At 37.7% G+C, this 5,577-nt stretch overlaps 1 long non-coding RNA gene across 1 annotated transcript; it reads right to left on the bottom strand.

The window, feature by feature from the left end:
- Positions 1–4,010: 4,010 nt before the first annotated feature.
- LOC141914318 (uncharacterized) lies at positions 4,011–4,737 on the bottom strand. Its single transcript, XR_012620771.1, has 3 exons — positions 4,709–4,737; positions 4,232–4,280; positions 4,011–4,146 (listed from the first exon to the last, which is right to left on the bottom strand). It is a non-coding gene; the product is annotated as an uncharacterized LOC141914318 (long non-coding RNA).
- Positions 4,738–5,577: the final 840 nt, after the last annotated feature.

Genomic DNA, 5,577 nt, shown 5'->3' on the forward strand with positions numbered 1-5,577 from the left:
ATCAAATCACGTATAAAGGATAAAGCATGAGTTCACCCACGGTAAGTACTTTATTGCTATATGAATAAACAAAATATGAGGCCAGAATGTATGCACCTTCGTTCGATTTGCTGCCGATAGCCTAGGCTACTAGCCTACCTATACATCACGTCCACAAACTCCATTCATTTGTAGTACACGTCTATTCAAATGTATAGTTAATTATCCTCTATAAACCGCCATACTTTCTATACTGTCAAAATCCTTAAATGTAGCGGCACACAAGCGTATTTTCGCCCGATCGCGGCGAATTTATAAATCGCCCGAAAAATTCGCTCGTGTGGCCACTCACGGCGACGACGATTTCGTCGGCCGACTCGATCGCCCGGCGAATCGCCCGTATCAAACATGTTTAATATTTTCGGCCGATTATTTACACCGGCGATCGGGTGTATGAATTCGCCGGCGAATTCGCTAGCGCTCGTGTGTCCCTAGCTTAATACTGATGCGGGCGGGCGGTAGGCCTATCAGAGGCTTGCTGGCTGTAGGCTACATCTCTCTCCCTTGCCCTCCCTATTTTGTTTTATCTCTCGTCATCACTTAAGACCGAATCAGGCAGGGCTGTCAATGAGAATCAGTAATTAAGTATGAACTAAAACTGGTTATAAGTTTCAGCTTGTTTTTTCTTTTATTTTTCAGAAATTACATAAATTTATGACGTGCAACAGTGATTTACATCATAGAACAAAAACTAATTAGAGAATCTGGAACTGATTGGGAAGCTAGCTTCGAAGGTACAGTTCCTCAAAATTTTCGGCATTTTAAGTTTTTAAACATTATAACAAGTATGATGAATAAACTTATATCAATGCATATTCAGCTCATGAAGAAATATTTCTCATTATAGGTTAAACCTGATCACTGACATTGCTACATTTCTGGCAAGTTCGTGTATTACTCGATGGTGACATTTTCTTGAAGAATCCTCCACAGTTACACTTCCGGATTATTTTGTGTAAGTGCAGTGATTTTGTTGAGTAGAGACCTTGATTCAAAAACATTAATTTTGTGCGGACTACTCTGTTCCGCAAACAGGAATAGATTCTGGCATCTTGGTTCATACTCGCATGCTTGCTTTCAAGCCCCTGCTCTCCAAAGAGCCCCAATGACTTCCATGTTTGGATGAATTCAGGCACGTGATAGATCAAAACATGCAATTTGGGAGTTATATTCGCCGTGGGGAAATTTTGAGGAAACCATGTACCAAATTCATGAATACTGTTCACTACATGTTCTATTTCAGGTTCGGACAAAAACCGACAAGCTGAATATACTTGATAGATATCTTGAAACTTCTCGAAAAGATCCAAAAATAACTTTCGGTCATTCGGATAATTGTTGAGACAGGATAATAGTATTTGTGGATTGTTAATTCCATTTTCCTCATCCTTTTTAAACAACTTGTGTACATGGTTTCCTACAAAGCTATTCGAGTGATATGCCTGTCTGTCGACTCCTATCTTTTTAAGATTTTCATTTAGATCTTTTTGTATTGGTCCCATCTCTAAGGTTATGTCCTTATATATTTGGTTAAGCTTGGTTCTTCTCGGATTTAACAGTACTTTTATTGATGGAATTTCTATATCTTTGATTTTGCTCATGTTTTCTTCTGCTTGTTTCAGGAATTTATCCGGTGTTATTTTTTTGTCCGCAAGTGGCCGACATTTCAAACAAAGGAAATCGCTATCAGAAATATCAGGATCATATACAGATTGAACACATTGGCTGTGGTATGGTGCTTCGCAGTTCGTGCAATACAAATATATATGTGGCTGCGGATTCTCAATAGAACGAATTATACAAATCGGCGCCCCACAGTTTAATGGACTAGAGCGTTTTTTCTTTGCATTTTTCAATAAGTCGACTAGCTCTTGACAAGATTGTAACTTCTGTTTTAGGCTATCCAGTTCATCCTGCAAGCTAGTTACAGATGCTGAAGCTGCTCTCCATGCTTCCCATTGCTCGGGAAAACGTTCTCCGAGGGAAGATTCATCAAGTTCACAACAACGTTTTTCTAGCATCTCGAAGAACATTAACCCTAAGCCAAGAGAAACATGGAGACCAGGAGGAACTAGATGGCCTAAATCAGAGGGCTTGAAAAGCATACTACTTTGAATATTTTGTGTCTCCGCACCAATAACCCGTGGTGTAGCTTCAGCAGTTTGTGCATTCCTTAAATAGGACCCGATTGAACGCGATTGGTACTGCTTGAATGTTGGGGTATGAGGTGTTGCATCTTTTTTGCGCAAATCATGGAGTGTTACCTCACACCATAGGCATGGATAAGATGATGCGCTGCCTTGATGGCCCATCATCTGGCAAAGGAAATGAAGGTCCCCCATTAGAAATAGTCTAACGGTAATTTCTTGATCAAAAACGATGATGGTTTTGACAGTTGAAATTTCACCCTGGAATTTTCCAAAAACCTTATTCAAATTCTCCAAACAGTCAACCCCTTCATAAAAACTGATCAAATGCGTTTGATCTGGACTATTCGGGGATGGTCCGTTTATGATGGCTAGTACCATCTTTGTACTACCGCCCCCTTTATCCACCCCGATCTTTGCCCATATTTCGTCATGAAATTCTGGGGACCTATTTAACTGATTTTTCATTATCAGTTTTTCTACTGACTTTTGTATTAATAGCTCTATTGATGTCACAGAAACAAACGCTGACAATTGCTTTTCATGCGTTCTGCTATTAATTTCCAGTTCTATTTCACCAGCTTCAATGAATGTAGAAAACGACTCTTGTCTGGCTGCAAGCTCTTGTCTAATATTTCGACTAGACGGAAAAATCTGAATATTGTAATGTTTCAAGATTTTTTTAAGTTCAAGTAACTTATTCATCGGTAGTCTCAAATTTAATTTCAATTCTATTACTTGAGTTGGATCTAATTGATTTACAGTTGCGATACCGGCCAACTCCAGAGCCTTTTTGACTAAATCAGGATACCTTTTCATGAAACAAGATAATGTTACAGCCATATCATTGCCTGACGATGAAATAGAGGATAATTTATCCAAAACAAGTTTCAATTTTCTTGCTCTCGAGTCAAGAGTTTTCTTTGAGGCTGAACTGGAATTAATTGTTGGATGTTCTAATTTGGTGTAACAACTGCTTTTACTGCGAAAACTAGTAACAAGGGGAGTAGCTTCAAATGTTTCTAAGTTTGATGAATCTGTGTCAATTTTTAATAAATCTTGTGAATAAATTTGCTCAAGTTTCGCTTTCAAATTTTGAATTTCTTCATTCTTCTGTCGAATTTGGTCGGATAATTCATCGATTTTCTCTTTCATGGTAATCAAATCAGGATGACAAGAACATTGACAATGAGACTTAACAGGTGATATTGAACATAAGGAAACCGAATTTAGATCACTACACTGGAGGAGGACATCAATATCAGACAAATCTACACCATCTACACCATCAACAGCAGATATCTCGAGTGGATTTTCCAGCAAAATATCGTCATTAGTCGAGCTTTCCTCTCTTTCCGTAAATTCACTACTCTGGCTTTCTTCAAATGTTGAATTTGCAACTATGTCCCTAGTTTTTGTTCCTAGGGAAATGTTAAGAGGGAAGAATAAATATGATTGTAGAAAATGGGTCCTTTCAAAGACCTTCATTATTTGAATGAAATATGTGTTGAATTGAGCAGAATCAGAAATATTTGTCTCATATTTTTTGCAGATGTTAGTAAAAAATAAACCTGTACCGAATAAACCTGTACCACCTTAAACAGAGAAACTGAAACTGGCCTCAGGGGTTTAATAGAGAACAACATATTTATCATACCTGCATTATCCTCATACTTATACTTGCATTATCCTCATTGTCGTTATCCTTTCATTTAAGTCATTTGATTGACAGTCACTCAATCAGAGTTCGAAATATAAAAAAACTTGTAAACCTCACAATCAACTAACGAATAACCAAAATTTCTAACATGTGTAATGAATTTTAATTCTTTAATAAAAACATTCCAAAAAATATAGATATAAGACTCACTCCTACGCTTTTTTCTGGAACTTCCGAAGTACTTCTTTCTCGAATGGGCACCTTGCTTGGTAGTGAGATTTACTGAGCGCTTTTTTGATGCTGTAAAAAGTGAAATATAGTGCATCTTAATGTTTTCATATTGCCTTAATCTTAATCTCAAGTTTAAAAAATTTGATATATTTACCAGTGGCTTGCTCAGCAGCAGACATTCCTAACGGTCAGTACTAATCATGCTAAAAATGAAAGAATAAATATCTGGTCAAATAAATGTACTTCATTTCACTAAATAAAATTTCTAGGCCTTTTCATCGGGTATTTCTGGGCTTCTTATATATCAAATTTCTGTAAAAAAATAGGAGAGCACCATTATTCTACTCCAAGAGGAAATACATGGGAGGGGAAATCATTTTAGGGGCCGGAAAGTGGCCGCTCTATAAAATCGGTCGAATTCTTACGAGGTACAAATTTACGAGCGTCAAAAAATCTCTGAAGCCCTAATTCGTCAATAGGGGTTATTGTATGTCAATTTCTTCATCTTTTTATGATCTACCTCGCTAAATCGGAATCCACTATGAAGTATTATGTTTTAATGTTCGCTTTGGCATTAAACTATGAATAGCTTGGCATTTGGAGATGCCTAAATTATCAAAAAATTACTTACGATTTCGGAGCAGGTTGTCACGGTTTCTCCACCACGAACTAAAGTCTCAAACAATATACCGCGAGGTACCTCGGGTCTTCAGGAAGCGATCTATACTGGTTACGAATTAATATATGCCTATCCATTCATGTACTATGTACGCTCAAATACGAATGCCAAAGCCCGGTTTCTTCAGCTTTAAAGCGTTACCAGCAGGTGCGCGTTAGGTCACGTGCGCGCCTTAGCCTATCAACAAGACTTTCACGCCGAAACGTTTAAAAGGTCAAGTTTCTAACTTCGTAGAAGAGCTGTAGAGCCGTGCACAACATTCTGACTAGTAACGCACCTGTCTTAGGTCTATGATTGTAAAGCGACGACGGGATCATTTTTTCGAATTGTCGAATTGAGCTGTGCGTATTTCTTTGGGCCGAAAGATGCAATTGATCTAGACTGCCGAATAGATATTGTAAACCGCAGTCATTCAGTGTGTATAGCTATCCTGCATATTCGCCTCACGTTTCGAGTAAAATTGACCGTAATCTGGTCGTCGATGGCAGTAAATATGATTTTACCCTGAAACACTGTTCTTTCAAATTTAGGTAATTTCATTCTGTCAAAATGAGATCCTTGACAGCTACGGACGATAGATCAAAACAATACTAACGCATTTACTTTAATTTTTTCTTTAAATTATCCGAACAATTGATCCACAGCTAGATTTTCGTAGTATTTGAAAATGTTTCGTAGTATTTAGAAATGTTCTTAATGTTGTTTCCGTATGCGTGGGGATTACGTTAAAGCCGTCAGACAAGAACGTATTAGTAGTAAGAATTACGAAAGTTCTTGTTTGATGCTTTCATCTACCAACGCAAACCATAAATCAGTCTATA

The sequence above is a fragment of the Tubulanus polymorphus genome, chromosome 12 (genome assembly GCF_964204645.1).
Source record: "Tubulanus polymorphus chromosome 12, tnTubPoly1.2, whole genome shotgun sequence".
Classification (NCBI taxonomy): Eukaryota; Metazoa; Nemertea; class Palaeonemertea; order Tubulaniformes; family Tubulanidae; genus Tubulanus; species Tubulanus polymorphus.